Raw genomic sequence first — 20892 nt, forward strand, 5'->3', positions numbered from 1 at the left:
TTAAACAGAACTCAAATGTATGTTTCAGATTAACTCTTAATTCAATAACTTAATAGCAAGAGCACTTCAAATACTGAAGATTAGACATTGATCTAAGTCTACTCTAAGCTATGTTATTCATATTATACTTGCCTATTTGAGTTTTGTAAGAATAAAATCAGACAATAATATGGGTTTGAAGAATATAGAATACAGAATTTTATTAGTTTAGGGATGTTTCCTAAGTTCCAATTGTAATAGAAATACAGGTAAGAGAAAAACTTTCTTTTCTAGCTAGGTTTTTAAAATTAGGTCACTTTGTACATTTAAAAATTTCCTAACACTGGATATATTTGATGAAAGCAAAATTAATACATCTAGCACACTTATAGGATTATTATCTTGAATTCCCTTTCTCTTTGTTTTAAAATGGAATATAAAAGCAAAAATAATGTAATAAATATAAAATGCCTGAGCAAACAATTATCTCCACCCTAAGTTTGCATTACAAAAATATCTTAGATTTTTTACTCACTTTTAGAGAGGAAAATATTTCCAAAAACATTTCTGACTTTAGCTAAATCAAGATATAATCAAAACATTTAAAAAGTATGTGAAAATTTTTTAAAAAGTTAAAAGGAAAAAGCCTAACTCTTTATCAGCTTTTATATTTAACTTACCTTGTGAAAAATCAGGAGATTCTCACTTTAGAGTCCTGTCTGTGCAGTTTCTCCCAAACTCAGCTCTGATGGTGAGTTTTCACTCTGAGTTTTTATAGTCTCAGTTATACACCCCTTACTCCAATCCCTGCCTTTGCTTTCTCTTACATCATTTCTACAGATTTTCCACTGAACATTTTCCCAAGCTTCTCCTCAATCTCTCTCTCTCATCCTTTTTTCTCTGTCTTTCCCAGTCTCTTTCTTTCTCTGTTTCCCTCTCCTGTTCTTCCTCTCCATATTTATTCTATCTACTGCTTTGACCATGGAATTTAAGCAGCAACAGGAGCATGGGCTCCGGAAAATTTAAGTATCCATTTAGTATTGTGTTCAGCCTTAGACCCATCATTTCTTCCTGAGGCTTTAGTCCAGCTCTGATAATTACAAATCACATTTGGGAAATAAAATGCACTAAGATTTATTAAAAAGAAAGTCACTAGGATATTTCAAAGTAAGATTTAGGGAAACAAAATCAGAAATGCAAACTGATTTATCGATGTATATTTTGGACCCTTAAATTAAATGATCATGTATGGAAATGGTGAGTAGTTTCAGCCTCAGTCAGGTGCGGCAGCCCTGTCAGTGAAACTGACAGTTACTTTGTAATTAACATTGCTATACTGGGAAGGCTGTCACTAACAAACCTATAAATACTGAACTGAGACATGTGGGCTATAAATGCAGTCGTTGTAATCATTTTTATCTTGCTCTTGTTCTCCAGTATTTTAATTTCCTTTTAAGCAAAACATTCCTGCTTGTGTCTGAAATTTTCCTTCATTCCCATTTCCTACTAATCACATTTGTAACTTTACATACACAAATTGTAAAAAATAAGTTATTATAAGTTATTAAGTCCTAAAGGTAATATGTTGTCAGATGATTATTAGCTCATTTAATTCACCAGTAGATCCCCATTTGACAGATAAAGAGATTGAGTCTAGTGAGTTAATGAGATCACACAGCTAGGAAGTAGCAGCAGAGCCAGATTTCTAACACAGATCGTAATTCCATATCCAGTTTTCTTCCCACGACTTCATTCTGTCTCACTATTTAAAAAGCTGGAAAAGAGAATCCAAATCAGATTATGTTTTTGCACAAATAGAAATAGATTTGTTCTTTTTGGTTTTGCTTTAAAAGGCATTTAAAATACTACTTGCTTGTGTAGGAACTAGTACATGGTTAATTTAGATCTAGCTGGAGAACTGACCAGAGCACACTGAATTGGTGGGACAGTAAAATGCTTCATTTTTGTGAAGGGCTTCCAGGGATAACATATGTCTCAACAAGCTTGAAATTTGAGTAGTTGGCAGTGATAGTTCACAAGTCAAGATAAAAATACAGCCTAATCGTGTCCTTGTTTAGACATTACTGCCATAAAACAATTATGTTAACTTGAATCCACATGCTGGAAAACTCTCAATATAGATTTAACAGATTCATCATAATGCTACTAGAAGCCAATATTCTTGACGTACCTTCTACCCTTATTTGAAACGCCTCCCTTAGCATGCTGACAAGTGATATCTGTGGCTGATTTATTCCAGATCTGTCCCTGCTTAGACAGTCCAAAGATTCCACCCTATTTGTGGATTTTGTTGACCTAATTCAAAAGTTTGACTTAACTGTTCTGTAGCAACAGTTTATTCCAGGAACATAACCATGGTACATTTAAGCCATTTATACGGGCTTCTGCACATTATAAAGCCCTATGTAAATGACTTATGCATTTATACATGATAAAGAAATTCTGTTACTTAAAATAGAGACTAAAATAGAAGCACATGAAGAAATAGAAAGAGAATAAACACCCAGTAATAGATGAAGAGATTAAGATGAAAAAGAGAAAAAAAATTACTGAAAACTTATATCATTATTTAATTCTCATAATAACCTTGCTAATGAGGTATTATTATTCATATATAACAGATGAGAAAACTAAAGCTCAAATATGTGAAAGAGATAGCCCAAGTGCTCACAGCTTAAAAGTGATGATGAGAACAGGAGCTGAATCTCGTTTTCTTTATCAGTCAGGATTCTGGCAAGAAAGAGGTGGCATGTTCAAATTGAGAAATTTGAGAAGAATTTAATGTGGGCAGGTGTGGAGGAACCAGAAAGTATCATTCAGTATACTGAACCCCCATTAATAGCCAGGTATTCCTAAGCCTGAAGGATTAAAAGTGAGATTACAGGGACCCAGAACAGAGGGATCTTAGTGGAGAAAGTTGCCTGGCAGAAGTGTAACATTTCATCAAGGGACACAGGTAGTCAAGAGTGATCTACAGGGGAGGGAACCTAGGAAACAAACACTGAGATTTCACTTTGCTTCCTGGATACAATCTCCTGTTGTGTTTACCTCTGGTCAAACCCTGAGAGATAAAGGACCCAGCACATTGTTTAGCCTCAAAATTGCACTAAGAGACATACAAATGGGTTCCTTTGTAAAGATCAACATGACTGCAAATGCCACTATTACCCACACTATTATGCCATACTTCCTAATGCTTTTTTTCAAGTCAGGTTTATTGAGGGATAATTTACATACACAAAATTCACCCTTTTAAAGTGCACAGTCTGATGAGTTTTGACAAATGTAGACAGTATGTAGCCTCTACTACAATCAAGATAAAGACCATGTCTATAACCCCCCTCCCACATTTCCCTCCTGCCCTTTATGGTCAATCTTCTACCCCACCCCCAGGTCCTGGTAACCACCAATCTGATTTCTGTCCCTACAATTTTACCTTTTCCAGAAGGCTGTGGGAAATTATACAGTATATAGTCTTTGGTGTCTCGCTTCTTTCACTTAGAATAATGCTTCTGACTGAGATTTATCCATATTGTTAAATGTATCAGCACTTGGTTTCTTTTTAATAATGAGAGTGTTCTACTGGATGGATGTGCCACAATTTGCTTATTCATTTACCAGTTGGTGAAAATTTGAGTTGCTTCCAGCTTTTGGTGATTATGAATAAAGCTGCCATAAACATTAATATAGCGGTCTTTGAGTGGATATATGTTTTCATTTCACCTGGGCAAATACATAGAAATGGGATTCCTAGATCATGTGGCAAGTGTATATTTAACTTGATAGGGTATAGCCAAACTGATTTCCAAAGTGGCTCTACCGTTTTGCATTTCCACCAGAAATGTATGAGAGTTCCAATCACTCAGCATCCTTGCTAGCATTGGACAGTCATTGCCATTTTCAAAACTTTAGCCAGTCTAATAAATGTATACTGGTACCTTATTGTGTTTAATTTGTATTTGCATAAAAACTAATGATGTTGAGAATCTTTTCACGTACTTACTTCCCCTTTGTATATGTTCTTTGGTGTAGCGTCTGTTTAAAACTTTTGCTTAATATTCAGTTGTGAGAGTCCGCTATATATTCTAGATACAAGAATTTTTATGATTTGTGTTTTGTAATTTTTTCCCCATTCTGTAGCTTGTCATTTCATTCTCACAGCAGTTTCATTTCACAGAGCAGGCATTTATAATTTTGATGAAGTACAATTAGCCATCTTTTAAAAATGGAGCATGCTTTATGTACCCTAAGAAATCATTCCCTCACTCAGGTTTGTAGTGATTTTTTTTGTGTGTTTCCTTCTAGAAGTTTTCAAAATTCTTTTGGCTATTCTAGGTCCTTTACATTTCCATATAGATTTTAAGATCAGCTTATCAATGTACACAAAAGAACTAGCTGGGATTTTATTGGGATTTCATTGAATCTATAGATCAATTGGAGGAAAAATGACATCTTAAAAGTATTCTGATGTGTGAACATAGTATGTTTCTCTTTCATTTAGATCTTTGATTTCTCTTTACAATGTTTTTAAATTTCAAAACTGTACAAATCTTGTATGTATTTTGTTAAATGTATCACTAATTATTTGATGTTTTTCGATGCTATTATAAATGTAGTTTCTAAAATTTCAATTTCCAAGTGGACATTCCTAGTTTACAAAAATACAACTGATTATTGTATATTGATCTTTTATTCTGTGATCTTGGTAAACCTATTTATCAGTTCTAGTAGGTTTTTATAGATTAAACAGGATTTTCTATGTATATAAAATTCTCTTGTTTGGGAAGAAAACCTGTTTTGTATCTTCTGTTTCAACCTGTATGTCTCTTATATCTTTGTAATTTTTTATTGCCTCAGCCAGCTCTGCCAGTGCAATATTGAATAGAAGTGGAGGGCGAACATCCCCGCCTTGTTCCTGATCTGGGGTGAAGAAGGCATTCATTTTTCACCATTGAATATGATAATGTAGGGTTTTTATAGCTGCCCTTTATCAGGCTGCAGAAGTTCCCTTCTGTTATTAGTTTTCTGAAAGTGAATTGTAACCTTGCTTTTCTGAGATAAACTCCATTTGATCACAAAATATTATCCTTTTTCTACATTGCTGGATTTGGAGTGCTAAAACTTTTTAAGGATGTTTATTCATGAGGGAGATATAGGCTTTTCACTTCCTTAAAATATATTTTTTTAGGTGTTGGTATGAAAGTTATGGTGGTCTCATAAAATGATTGGGAAGAATTATACCCTTGTCTTAGTCCCTTCATGTTGTTTTAACAAAAATACCATAGACTGGAAGGCTTAAACAACAAGCATCTATTTCTCATGTTCTGGAAGCTGGGAAGTCCAAGAATAAGGTGTCTGACCATTTGGAGTCTACTGGGGGCCTACTTCTTGGTTCATAGATGATGAACTTCTCAATGTGTCCTCACATGACAGAAAGTATGAGAGAGGTCTCTGGGGTGTCTTTTATAAAAGCACTAATTCCATTCATGAGGGTTCCACTATCATGACCTATAATCACCTCTCAAATACCCCCACCTCCTAATACTATTCCATTGGGGGTTAGGATATCAACATATAAATTTGGTGGGGGGGAAAACTAATATTCAGTCCATAACAACCTTCATCTATTTCCTGGAGGAGTTTGTATGGAATTTGTGTTATTTTCTCCTGAAATGTTTGGTAGAATTTGCCAATGAAGTCATCTGTGATATTAGTTGTCTTTGTGGGAAGGTTTTTAACTAAAATTTCAAATTCTTTAATAGGTGTAGGGCTAATCATTTTATCTTTTCCTCCTGAGTGTACTCTTATAGTTTGCATTATTCAAATCATATGTCCATTTCATTAAATTAAAATGATTTATATTATTCTATTTTTTGCTTTTGTTATTTGTACAATCTGTGGTGATATCCTCTATTTTATTCTTAATTCTGGTATTCTTTTTCTTCAGTCTTTTTTTCTTGATCAGTCATTCTAGAATTTTATCAATTTTATTTGTCTTTTTAAAGAATCAGCATTTGTTTTCATTGATCTTCTTGATTTTCATCCTTTTATTTCACTAATTTTGGCTATGTTTTGTTTCCTTCCTTTTTTTCTGATGGGGGTTTACTTTGCTCATCTTTTTCAATTTTCTTAACATGGATGCTTAGATTATTGATTATAGATATTTCTTTTCTTCTAATATAGGCATTTAGTGCTATGAATTGTCCTCTAAGCACTGTTCTAGCTAAATTTTATACATTTTGATATGCTCTGTTTTCAGGTTTTATTTGATTTGGAATTTTTTCTAATTTTCTTTAAAATTGTGACTATTGGTTATTTAGATATTTGTCATTTAATTTCCAAACATTTGGTGATTTCCATATATTTTTCTGTTATTGATTTCTAGTTTAATTGTTTTGTACTCAGGGAACACACTTTGTATTATTTCAATTCTTTTAAATTTGTCAAGATTTATTTTATGGCTGACAATATAGCTGTTTACTTTGGTGACGTTTCATGTGAGCTTGAAAAGAACGTGCGTTCTATTATTATTGAATGGAGTGTTCTATAAATCTCAGCTAAGTTGGCTGATAATATTTAAATCTATACTTTTAATGATTTTTGTCTACTTGTTCTTTCAATTACTGAGGAAGACTTGCTGACGTCTTCAAGTACATTGAGAAATTTCTCTATTTCTGTTTTCAGTTCTATCAGCTTTTGCTTTATGAATGCTTAAGCTCTTTATTAGGTGCATATCTCTTTATCATTATGTAATTTATCTTTTTAACGCTAAAAAAATTCTTTGTTTTGAAGTTTACCTTGTCTGATATTAATATGTTTATATAGCTTTCTTTTGATTATTTTTGGCATGGTATATCTTTCCCCACATCATTTTCCTTTCAGTCAATCTATACCGTTACATTTAAAATGTGTTCCTATAGACGGAACAGAATTGGTTTCTGCTATTTGTTTCCCAGTCTGACAATCTCTAAATTGCAATTGGTGTGTTTTGATCATTTGCATTTACTGCAATTATTGATATACTTATTTTTAAAACTACCATCTTAAAAACTGGGATTTTTTGTCTCATCTATTTCCTCTCATTCTACTTTATTTTGGATTATAGTTTATACCTGTGTTTTATTTTTAAGTTGTTGCTATAGATTTATAGTATGCATCCTTATATTGCCACAGCCTTCCTTCAAATCATATTTTTCCACTTCACATATTGTGTAACAATCTTTCAATAGTATACTTCCATGTTATCCCTCTCATCCTTTATGGTATTATCGTACACATTTTAATTTTCCGTTTTATAAACCCAATTCTTTTTTCTATATTTGTTTTACACAGTTAATAATTTTTAGTCATTTAAAAAAAATTTTTAAACTTATATTTACCATTGCTGATGCTTCTTTTTGTGTGTTTGTGTATGTGTGTGTGTTTAGATTCACATTTCCAAGTAGTACTACTTTCCTTTTGCTTGAAGAACTTTCCTTAACATTTCTCATAGTATTTTTGTCCAAGAGAGTGTTTAACTTATCTTCATTTTAAAATTTTATTATAGCTCATGGTAGAATTCTGAGGTGATGGCTTTTCTTCTTTAGTATTGTGTAGTCTGATTGGAAGCCTCTTCACCTGTGATGTGCTTTATGATGTGCTTAGTTGTATTTTTCTTTATATTTATCCTGAGGGTTGCTGAGTTTCTTGGTTGTTTTCTCTCGTTAATTTTGGGAAAAAAATGGCCATTATCTCTTCAGATATTTTTTGTTTCATTCTTTATTTTTTCTTCTGTTATTCTAATTACATGTATGTTAGATCATTTGATATTGTCCTACACCTCTTGGAAGGTCTGATTTTTTTATATCTTTTCTCCCTATAATTCAGTTGAAATAGTTTCTATTGACCTAGCTTTAAATTCATTTACTGTTTCCTATTCTTATTCTAATCTCTGGTAGTGTATGTGTGTGTGTGTGTGTGTGTGTGTGTGTGTGTGTGTGTGTTTAATTTTAGTATATTATAGGCCTAGCAAATGAATGAGGATTTCACTTACATCTTGGGCCTCTGGGAACTCTAAACTCTCATGCCAGTGACACATTTACTTTAAAAATTTGTTAAAATTTCAATGATTCTTTTGTTCTTCACCACTTTTATGTTGGCTTCCTTTACTTCAAATGTTCTACCAAGGGTGAAACTATTTGTATGCCCTCTCTCCCCTCAGAGGAACTGCAAGTATTTAAAATTTATTAACCCTTGTTATCTATTGGCCTCAAATCCCTGATGGTCTCAAAAAAAGCTAAAAGTTTTGCATGATTTTGTGAAAGTGATGTTGTCTTGTGGCTTCCTATATACTAAAAGGAAACACAAGTCTTCTTCCTTATAGTGTTATGCTTGTTTTGCTGTATAACAATATTTCAATAATTCCTTTACATATTTTTGGACAATATTCTATTTATTATCATCCCAATTTTTTAGACATGAAAACAGCTTTTAAAGCACTCATATATAGAAATAATTTGCAAAGCCTGTCTCTTAGCTATGTCCTACCTTTTCCACTGCATTTTTCATCTGTATAAATCATCCCTTTAATGATGAAATTCAGAGGTGTAAGAACTGCATTCACAAGCCTCCTCATATTTCCCTTGTATTTATCCTGAAGTGAACTCCAAAAGGCTACATTTCCATATTCTAATCTCCCAGGTCAGAAGACTGATTTCTGCCTCTAGACTCTATAGAACTCCTCATGTTACTCTGGTTTGCATTGATTTTTTAAAAAAAATATTTATTTATTTATCTGGCTGCACTGGGTCTTAGTTGTGGCATGTGGGATCTTCATTGTGGTGTGAGGGATCTTTAGCTGCGGCATGAGAGATCTTTAGTTGTGGCATGCAGGATCTAGTTCCCTGACCAGGGATCAAACCTGGGTCCCCTGCATTGGGAGTGAAGAGTCTTAACCACTGGACCACCAGGGAAGTCCCTGCATTGATTTTGGATGTATCCCATGTCTAGGGCACACTGTATTTATGTAGTTGCAGTTGTGGGAGATTTTAAAACAAACTGGAGGTTTACAGATCACCTTTGAGCCAAAGTGCATTGGCTTTCACCTTTATTTTATGGGGCTAGAGCCTCGACTAGAGTCATTGGCCTTATTTCAAGAACTGTTTTTACCGCACAACATTGGCTGACCCTGATGGAATGCCCTTGCCATTTGATACCTCCACCCTTTACACCCTTCCTTTATTAAGATCATCCCTACTGGTTACATTAACTACAGGATTCTATCTGCTAAATTGTAACAGTTCAAATCACTGACTTGATCAGTTTAAGGACATGGAAATGTAGGGAACACCAGAAGCTACACTAGAAGACCAAACTGTCATTTTATCACACACACACACACTCCAGGAGACAATCACTTGATTATTATTATATTAGTACAATGAGGTACTAATATAATGATAATAACCTATCAACAAATAGCACATCAAAATTTGCAAATCTGTTTATAAGTTATATTACTGCTATAGTAATTGTTTTCTTGGTGATACAATACTCTTAGATAATAGGGCAACTATTATTAACACCATTATACAGGTGAAAACTCTGAATATTAAAGAATTGTATTTACCTGTCCCATTGGATGTGCAAGGAATTCTGCTGTGTCTGTGACGTTGTGACTCTGTTCTCTAGGAACATATATTCTAATAGGAAAGGCAAAGTTGAAATGCAAATAACTCCAGGATGGACTCCATACTATCCTGTGAGGAATTCAACCCTTGATTAGCTCTTGTTTGCATCTTTGTTTTTAGGGCTTCTTTTCCTAATGGATCACCTGATATTCTAGAAAGTTTTTCACCAATTATCATATCAAGTGTGTTTGTCTCTCGTGTTGAGTCAGGAACTATTATTTTAAGTTAAAGTTATAGGAAATTACAGGGGTGGACACTGTATAATAAGAATAACCATTTTTGATGATCTTCTATGAGACAGGTACTGTATTACAGTTTTTTAAACAGTCATTGTAATAATCAGCATAACTCATTGAGAACTTACCATGTGACAGTGTTATTGTTAAATTTTCACTTCTACACAGTGAAGGAGAAATTACTGTTATCCTCTTTTTACCAAAGAAACCAAAACATAGCTAAAGTGAATAAACTAGTTAGTGGTAAAGCCAAGATTTAAATCAAATTTTTCTGACCTTAAAGCTTATGTTTTTAACAACTACACTATATTGTCTCTCCATCTAATTCTAGACACATCTTACAAGGTAGGAATTATCCAAAATTAAATCATGGGGAAACGAGGTTTGGAATATGTTCAAAGTCATGCAGGTATAAATGTGAGAGCTGGGATTTGTGTTCATGAGTGACTCCTCCAAAACCTCTTCTTTAAACCTTCCTCAACACTGTTTTCCACTGTGTTACACCAATGATGTTGAGAAGTCAGTGTGACAGTCCTGGGTATCCCTGACATTCCTAGAATGCATCTATTTAGGCCATCAACTTCCATCATTGTGGAGAAGTCATGTCTCTGAATTATACATCCCTTAAATTCATTTCTACGAGTTCACACTGGGAAGAAGCCTCAGGCATCATAACATAAATAAATTTTGTTCAATATACTGTGGTAACTAAGATAAGTAAGCTGGGACCTCTTAAGTAAGTAGGATATGCCACTGTTGAGCTGCACCCTGCAGGCCTACAGTCCCTGTGCTTGCCCAGCTTCAAGACTGAAGTAAGAGCCTGGTGTCAGAGACAGAGATATCAATGGTTTAATGGATGTGGGGGCTTACATGTCTGAAGCAAGGTCCTGGAGCAACACCCCACCGGTGCTGCGGAAGCAGGTCAGGACATGGCGGCAAGCTTTGCTCCGGGCGCAGGGAGATGTTACCAGCTATGGGGGAATTGATGTCAGGTGGGCTCATTGGTTACCGGGAAACTAGCAGAAGGGTATGCCCCTCACCTCTCCTTTGATAAGAACAGTCAGTAGCCGGGGCCTGGGGCAAGTATGTAGGAAGGCCAGTCATGTAAGTAGGGTGTAGGTGAAGCAGGCACTGACTGGCTGAGCAGGGGATGTACAGAAAGCAAGAGAAGAGCCTTCTTGGGTGGCCTGACCATACAGCCACTAACAGGATTATTAAATTCTCTTAGGCATCTAATAAAGCAAAGCTTTACTCTAAGTAAAACACCCAGTGCATATTAACTATAATATGGATGCCTACAAACTTTTGACATCAACATGATGATATGCAAAGGATGAAGGTAATCATCCTACTCTACTCTATGCTTGTCAGATTGTATCATACTTTGAGAGAGATACAGGTAAACTAGAGTGTCCCAAAATGGGGACCCAGGTCAGGGTGGCATCTGGAAAACAATTACTCTAAAAACCATTTAGAAGAATGGATATGTTTAATTTGAAGGACAAAAAAAATTATACAGAGTCCTCATACTTATCTTGGGTCATAAAGTATAGGAAGAGAGATTTGAATTCAATAGGAGTGAAAAGACTGTCAATAACACTTTATTTAGATGTTTTGATGATAGAATTATTTCCCTCAAAGAATATCCTCCACATCAAAGGGTACTTAAGAAAAAATGGATCTATTACAGGTGTTGCAGAAATGATTATCACTTCTAATCTCAGATTAGAGAACTAGTTATGTTCTTTTAAGCCTTTTGATTCTATTAACAAAAAAATTGAAAAGTATATACAGACTTACTTTCAAATAGATAAAGAGGTGGCTTGCTTATATAACCTGTCATATATTGATCAAAGTTATTACCATGTGAAAGTTTTAAAATATAAAACACATACCCTAGTGAGGTTGACATACATATTGGGCAAGTCAAACTAAATTTTCATTTGATAATGCTCATCTTTGCCCTATAATCAATTTACATCTTGTTACCTAAGCAAATACACTGGTCGAATAAAACATACATGTAATATGTGATACAATCGTTCATCTCTTTTGCTTCAGAATTAGTTCTCTTATTAAACTATATTTGCTCACAAACTTATATTTTCATTCCAAATGGGGGTAGATAGGTGTAGGTATGAATGTAAGCCCTAGGCAAGAATATTTTTTGTCAGATTTCACTAATCTCTCTGATGACTACCTCCATATATTAAATAACAGTGATTTATTCAATCCACAAGCAAATGGCTCTACAGTAATAATTTTTTTGCGTTTGATTTCATTGTTTTCTCAAGCTAAAACAAATGTTTCATGGTAGTTCTCTCTGTCTTTTTAATAATGAACTCAAACTGAGGAAAAAGGAAGGAATGACGTACAAATGATTTGGAAGTTCTCTAAACTCTGAATTTCCTTTCCTTTCAAGTTTCAAGTTAGGAGGTTTATGGAAGGGTTTATAACTCAATGTTTAGGAGCTGGAAATACATTTTAAGATACATATTTTATTTATTTATTTAAATACATGTTAAATACATATTTAACATTTACTGAGCACTCACCACGAACCATATATTGCTCTAAGGTGTTTTACATGTACCAGTTTATTTAAAATCATCACAATAATCCTATGAGGTTAATTCTTTTATCATATTCATTTTGAATATAAGGAAACTGAGGTATACTGAGGTTAGTCAACAGGTTCAGTATGGTTCAGAGGCCAGATTCCTAGCCATTACTTTTTATTGATATAGAAAGTGCATAGTGCCAAGAAAGTGACAAGTGTCAATTTTAGCTGGAATAGCAATAGGTTTTAGTCATAAAAAATAGTCAGGAATTAGTAAAGGTAATATTTTCATTTTTATTTTTTTAAAGTTAAAGTTTATGTCTAATCTAAATGCTATTAATTTATTTTCATATAGTTAATTACTATTTGGGGGAAATATTTTCTTATCCAAATCTTATTCTCTTTCATTCATTTTCTCTCTCTCTCTCAAACACACAAACACACACACTAGCAATTTTAATGTTTTTATGACTTTGTGCACTGGAAGTGAGTAGATATTTAGCAGAGGCCAAGCAAGTTACCTTTTTCTTCATGCAGAATCTTCATATCCCATGGTCTTCTGCAAAACTGGACTTTTGGCTGCCAACATGATTTAATTTAGGAGTATCCCACAGGTTTTCCCTTTGCAGATTAGAAGTAAGATACTTACTGGAACAATGACCCCCCTGCCTCCATTTGGTCCTCCACGGACTGATGTAATTGGGACTGGGGAGTGAGACTGGCTCTTCCCTGTCCTGTGCGGGTCCTGGACAAGTCTTACATTTTCTGGGCTTCCAGCTCCTCAGCTGTGAAATCAGGAGCTTATTCAAGTGATCGCTAAGGAATTTTCCAATTGTCAAATGTCCTTGACTTACCAAGTCAGGTAACTGCTTATTTGCAAATATGCCTACATTGACTACATTATTGAGTGTTCATTTCCACAAAGGAACACTCCTTAGAGTCTTTTGTGTACCAGGTCCTGAGAAAGTCAAGGTATAGTGTAAAGAGTTTGTATAGGATAGCCCGCATCCTCAAGTAATTTAAGGTCTTGACGAGGAGAGGGTTAATTTGAAAAATAATGACATTTCAATGTGATTAGTGCTATACAAATGGTATAACAAAAGTTTTATAGAAGCATATTTTAAACACGATTTGAGAGATTTACCTTCTGTCATATTATTTTAGTTGCCAGGGTGCCTGAAGAGTGGCTGACAGATCTCACCCTAACATTAAGTATGTGCACACATGTTTTTTGAATAAGGATGTACCTTACCATCCACAGGCCAAGACTAGAAGAAGCCTTTAAGGTCCACACTATTACAATCATAAATGAACAAAAGTAACTTTTTTTTTAATATTCAAGATTCACATCATCTTTCAGCTTCCATGGATGTAAAAAAAATGAAGCTATAAATTAAAGTCCAGCCTTAAAATTATCTTACGTACAATTATCACCACGAACTATTTACTTGAATAGAAATCACATGTGCTTAGCCTTGTTCCTTTATATTTCTTAGAATATTAAAAAAAATACTGTTTCTTACTCTTCACATTGAACTTTTGTTTCAGCATTTGTGAACCTTGCTCATTATCTGAAATAAACTCTCACTCACTTGCCTGCCAAGGTATTAGAATTCACTGACCTGCCAAAGTGAAGCAGAACTATCTACATTTCATTAAAATGTAGGCTTTAGCCTTAGATCTCATTATAAATGTGGACATGGTAATGAAGCTGAATGTAAAGTTGGAGTTTGTGCAGAGAGTTGACAATGAAAGTCAAATCTGGGAGAAAAACCATCCTCTTCCCAGTCTGTCCCATAATACTTCCCAGTTTTGTCCAGTCCTCTCTGAGCAGAACTGGGCAACTATCATCTCATCTTTGTTTTTTACTCATACTTAAAGTCTAGCATGAAATAACAACAAAAATAGGTTGAATTATTGGAAGAAAATTAATTTCATTATTTACACAAAACAAACAGAAGGAAGTAAAAATCAGTCAAGATGATAAACATTGAGGTTTTCAAAGATTCTGAGTTCACTAAGCAATGAAACTCCCAATAACATATTTCCCTTAATTATTTTATTCATGGGTCTTTGAGCATAACACTATTAAATAATCATGGTTTATTGAACCTGGTCTTATTGAGGAAAAATTATCTATGTATTTAATTATCTATTTGGTTATGATTAACTAATCTAAACATCTTCATGACCCCCTTGTTCCTGTGTACAGAAGGGTGATATTTAGACTAAGGCAAAAGAAATTGAAACAAAGAATAGCTCATTTCCATATTACCAAAATATGACATCTGGTAATAATAGGAATAACAATTAACATCTATTCAGTTCTTCCTCAGAGCCAGTACTCTGCTAATAGTGTTACATTCCGTATCAGGTTTAATCTTCAAAGTAGATTTAAGAGGCGGGTATTACTATTAGCCATATGTTTGAAAAGAAGTAACTTTAGCATGGAATGCTTAAATGCCTTAGTAGACGTCACCAGCTAGTTAGTGGTAGGGGCTGAGATTCAAACCTGATGTGTTCACAGCGCATATTCTAACTACATATCATAAACCTCCTAAATGTAAATAATTTCTACTCACCCTTTAAACTAGAGCAAGTTACCTAGAATTACACATGTATCTTTTCATTCTTTTTTTCTTTTTTTCCAGAAACCTTCTGCTAGGAAAATTAGGAGAAAGTGTATGGAAGAGGATATACTGATCACATATATGTATAAAAGTCTCTTTTTAGAAACAGGGCTGGCTAGATTAAGGAAGGAAAAATTAGACATAGGGATATAGAATCTGGCCCAGTATCTGTTTACCTTGGTCCAAAGAATTCAAGATCTCAGGTAGGAAGCTCTCTATAGAATTGGAGATTTGGAATGCAAGGGCTATTAGTATATCAAACTACTCTGAAATAAGTGTCTATTGGAAATGTTTTTCTACATTTAATGTCTTACAATGAAAGCTTTATTGATTGATTGAATTAACTCAGTAAGCAAAAATTGATTTATTTAATTTAGTATTTTCTTAGTTGATTTAAAAATACTGATTCTAGGTTCAAAATATAGCATTTTATGCTTAAATTCAAAAGCATTAAAAGTGAGTATAAACATGATAATCAGTATAATTCTTTTATTATTACTTCATCTTATTTAGACCATCTTAAAAAATTAGCTTTTACTTTCTCAGAAGCCTTGTTTTCTCTACCACCCTTATTGGGGCAGAGAAGAAACTTTGATTCTCCAAATGTTTCTTTTAAAAGACAGGCTTGCATCTGCTTCAAGAAGAGATTTGCTTCTAAGGAGCCTGTAGACAGACCAAGTAGACAAGCTAATACCTGGAAACTGAAATTGAAAAGGTGGCTTTATTTTTGGCATACACTGTTCATATCTCTTGATATGAAGGATTAGTATGCTTTCTGTTCTTCTCAGGCTCAATCAGACACTCCTGACCTACAAAACACTTACCTGCCTTGGATTTGGCTACTGGAGCCATGCTTGCTCCATTTCAGGAACATTTCCAGATCACTTCCGTTTTGTCTACTCCACAACTTTTTATCCTTAGTTTTTCTGGTTTCTCAAATCACAAGTTGGTTTTGTTACTGACTCCCACTGGTTACCTTACTACTTGGATTGACTATTTGATTTTTTAATTGCTGTTGTATTTTAATCTTTGGTGCATGACTTCTGGAATCTTTCCCCTATTTTCAAGTTATCAAGGTAAAAGTTTCCCATTCTGAGCTCTATTTCAGTCGTAGGGAACATGTCCTACCTGGAATCACCTTTCACTCATACTCTACCTGACAAGGGGATAGAAATTATTATTTTCCTTTACCAGGTGGAGTAAGATATGTGAAGAAAGTAGGGGGATGGTGCTTGGAAAGAAAAGTATCCAAAGAACTGGCATGAAAAACCAGGTTATTTGCTAACATATTCTTAGATTTTACATTACTTTGTTAAAAAAACCAGCTCCCAATTGAAAGCTGATTGCTGGTTTATTGTCTTAACAACCTTATTATTACACCTGATAAAAATCCATATTAGTTGAGGGGTCTTATCTCCCTACTCCAACCTGTCATATTTCAATTAACTGTGACCAGATTACTATACTAGATATAGTTTCCTACACACACACACACACACACACACACACACACACACACACACATACATTTCTGTAGAAAGTGGATACCAATACTTATTCTGTAATGCTGTAGGGATGATTAAATTTAATAATGTATGTAAAGCAAATGTAAATGCTTAATATGTATTCAATAAATGGTGACTATCATCGCGGTTTCACATTCGAATTTTATAAAATAGGTAGCATTTTAAGGTGGTTACTGTCAGTATCATAATTTTTAAGCTGACGACTTGAGACAAAGTGAAGTTAAGTAGCCGGCTCCAAATCACATACCCAATAAAGTGTAGAGATTGTCTTGAAGTTTGAGCAAATTGTGGTCTCACTCTCAGGTAATGTGCACATTGGAAAGTATCAGCACGCTAACACGCAGGGAAGTGAATGGTTGGTCTTTCTCAGAAGTAATTGCAAGTTACCGTAGGACTGGGTAGTGATGGAAATGAGGACGCTTGCTGGAAGAAGCTCTGGCAACTGAAGCAGTTCTCTAGAGTTCCTTAAAGATGACAGAGAACAGGTGTCCCGTACTATCAACGAATGTCTTCTGTCTCAGTCAAGAGATGGGCCATGCAGACTGAAACAACTCTTTGAACCAAACTATTATAACAAAAAGTGTGAAAGGTTTTAAAATGGTAAATATTCCTCTGTGTCTGAAGCATAATGAAATGCATACATGGTATTGGTGTGAGGTATTATGGGAGATAAGATCCAGAAGGCAGATTGGCTCATTTAACAAATTATTATTTTTCTCAACTGTGTTCCAGAGCTAGGCTAAACAAGTCACTTCTACACTTGAGAAACTCATTCCGAAAGAAGAGAAAAATAAGCACACTATTATAACAAGTGCTATGGCTGCTGTAAATTCAGTGGTAACGTAAAGGAAGTAGCCTAACTGCCTCTGCCTGGGGGAGTGGAGGACGGTTTCATAAAGTAGGAGATACATGAGTTAAGATTTGAAGGATGTGTACAAGTACTCAGTGATGAGAAACACTTACAGAGGTGTTTGTGGATTAAAGTGCACGTTCTAGAAGAAGAGGGTATTATATTTGGTCCAGAATATACAATAATTGTATAATTTCTTAATATCAGAAATGGAAAATTAAAAAATATCTTAACAAATAACAAGATGGTTGCCTTATATTTAAGATAAATTTAATGCAATTCTCCTGCCAAGTCCAGATTTATTGCACACTTGCCTCACTCCTGTTATTAGAGCATTTTATCATAGACCTGGGTTTTCAAACCAACATATGAACTAGTTAATAATCACAACTTGCTGATTTTCATTGAGCTATTCAATACACTCTATTCTGAGGTAAGGAGATCAGAGAAGTATGAGCTATATATAGTCAGAAAGACTAAAAACCTCAGTAACTAGAAGAGACCTTTGCTTATTGGCATAGGTACACTGAAGGATGTTCTCTCCTCACATTACCAACATGTCAGGATTTTTAACAGATGTTATTAAGACGCCACAGTAATGCAGAGATATATGTAAGCTGAGAGCATAATCACTATGAAGACTGAAGGCTGATGATTTGACTGTGTTGAAATTACTCTGGTGTCCCTCTAATTTGTCACATGACTTAATGTTTAACTCCATTATATGGTTTTAAAATCTGGGTTCTTGACAATTTCTTTTTCTTTTCATGAAGTGCATAATGATTTGTAAACTGACTCTTCATGTTCCTAAACCACTGAGCATGTTAAAAATTAGTTTCCATGAAATAGAAGTGGTTTCAAAGGAAGTCTTGGCTCAATTTGCTTCTGTTTATGGACTTTGACTGCCAGGATATCCATTCAACGAAAGATGGTGATTTCTAACGTATTCTATTTTTACTTTGATATCCTCCCTTAACGCTATGGTTTTCTCCAAGCTACTTCACAGGATCTCCCTCCTGTTTGTCCTCAGTATATGTTACCATTAGCAACTGTTATTACTGGCCCTCTTTGCTCCATCAGCTACCAATTCTTAGGGTAAAAGTGGAAAAACCTTGCAAATATAATTGCTTAAGGAAATATTTCTACACGTATTACTAGGGGTGATTTTTAGCATCCTTTTAAAATATGTTGACACGTGAAAAGCAGGTGAGAATGAAAGAAAATGATCTTGATTATTTAGCATAAACTAAGCCAAAAAAGTTAACCTTAATAATAAAGACACAACAGTGGATTTTCCTGTTGCTCTTTTGACTTAATTCTCTTCATTTCTATGAAAACTTGAGCAAAAAACATTAACTGAATGTTTATTTGTACTAGGCACTGTGTTAAGTGCTTTGAAAATGATTAGAAATATCAGAACATTCTTCTCTTGAGAAATTCACCAGCTAGAGGGAGAGAGAGACACACAGATAAAAAGATGAGTTTTTAATAAGAATACTAGAATAATTCACATGTAAAGTTAAATTTCTATTTTGGGGGTAGAAAAACAAACTTCATTTTTATGTATTAGGGACTCAGTTTATATTTTAGCATAAACTGTCACTAGAGGATTTAGATATGTTTGGGACGTCTGGAGGATCAACGGTAAGGACTCATCTGGAATTTCTTTGCATGACAAACCAAAGAGTTTTATAGTAAAGAACTCTGAGTAGCAGAGTGGGTTGAGATGTGTAAAAAAATTAGTTCAAATCTCTTTGGAGGAGGAAATTTTTCTTGTCCTTTCTCTTGTGAACATGTTCTTGAGTCTTAATGAAAGGATTAAGAAAAAAAAAAAGATCTGAGTCTAACTTTCTGTTTAGGGAGGGTACAGAACTTGGAAGACAGAACTTAAGCTGTGGAGTCAGACTTTGAATATGAACTCTGCCATTTTCTACCTGTGTGCTCATGGGTAGTTTATCTCTTGAAATTTTATTTTCCTCTTATTCAACATGTACATATTAATACTTTACCTTAAAAATCATATGACAATGGTTAATACAAAAATTTGATGAATGCCTAGTCTGTAGGGTAAATTATTTTAGGCAAGAGAATCAAAAATAAAAGGAACGTTAGATATGAAACCTGCACTTAAAGGAAATAATATTGGTTTTGGGACTAGAATAGGTACATGCAGAGAGTTTATATATAGCCTCAACCAAGTCATGTAGGTGTATTATGAAGCCTACTATTTTAGCACTGGCTAAATATTATAGCCTTTAAATATGTGTTCAATATTAATTTAGAGGAGATGTTGACTACAGTGTGAGGGGAGGGATCTGGGCCAAAGAAGAGAGGACAGCTGGTGCTATATCTAGTCTAACTACCCAAAATAGACTATTTTTAAAAAGAAGAGACTGAGACACCTTTATTTGTCAAGGTCAAGTGCTGTCCATTATCAGTTGTCATAGAGGCTTGATAGTATGTTGACTTCAATTAGAGAAAGTAATGTCATCTCTTACTCCATTATATGTATATACATAAATGCATATATTTTTTCTTTATATATACATATATAGTTATACATTCCTATACATAATTGTAATGTATAACACATATATGAAAAAACGCAGAGAAAACATATTTGCAGAGTTCAATTAACTATGACAAAGAGAACATCTGTGTAATCATCACCCAGTTCAAGAAATGGAATATTGCCAGCACCCACTCTCCCTTCATTCACTATTTCTTCCCTCTGAATAAACATAATGATAATACTGATTTCTAATATTACCTTTAGTTTAGCTTTTACTACCCTTTAGTTTTTGAGTTTCGTACCAGTGGAAACATGCAGTATATATTATCCTTGACTGAATTCTTTCGATAAATATTAGGTTAGTGATATTCGAATACATTGTTGCCTTTGGCTGTAGTTTGTTTATTTTCATTACCATATACTACTACAGTGTATAAAAGTGCTCTCAGTTAAATAGCCATTTTTCTGCTGTGGGGTATTTCCCAGTTCTTGACCATTATGAATACTGCTGCTATGAATAATTTTGTATGTGTCTTTTGATGCCTCTATGTATGATTTTTTTTAAAATATACTAGTGGAATTCCTCTGTCATAAAGTAGGGCATGTTATTTCAACTTTAGTAGAAAATGCCAATAGTGTGTTCTCAAATCATTTTGTTTAGTCATTTTCTGTGGATATTCCAAGTGTTTTTGAAAGAAGGTGTATTCTGCAGGTGCTGGGTGCAGTGTTCCATATATTTCAATTGGGTCAAGTTTGCTAATCACATTGTTCAAATTTTCTCTATATTTATTGATTTTCTTTTTCCTGTTTGCTCTATCAGCTAGTGAATAAGCTGCATTAAAATATCTCCTGTCACTTGTCTGTTTCTTTTTGTACATTTGTTATTTTTTCTCACACATTTTGAGACAAT

The 20892-nt window shown here is 34.2% G+C and overlaps 1 protein-coding gene across 1 annotated transcript in view; it reads right to left on the reverse strand.

Moving 5' to 3' along the window:
• Positions 1 to 20321, reverse strand: part of OSTN (osteocrin) — a 56241-nt gene extending 35920 nt beyond the window's left edge. The window contains exon 1 of the mRNA XM_082393407.1: positions 660 to 20321. The gene's annotated coding sequence lies outside the window, so the exon portion shown is untranslated. The remainder of the gene's footprint in view (positions 1 to 659) is intronic.
• Between the last annotated feature and the right edge of the window lie 571 nt (positions 20322 to 20892).

The sequence above is a fragment of the Balaenoptera borealis genome (genome assembly GCF_965194805.1).
Source record: "Balaenoptera borealis genome assembly, chromosome: 5".
NCBI classification, from domain to species: Eukaryota; Metazoa; Chordata; class Mammalia; order Artiodactyla; family Balaenopteridae; genus Balaenoptera; species Balaenoptera borealis.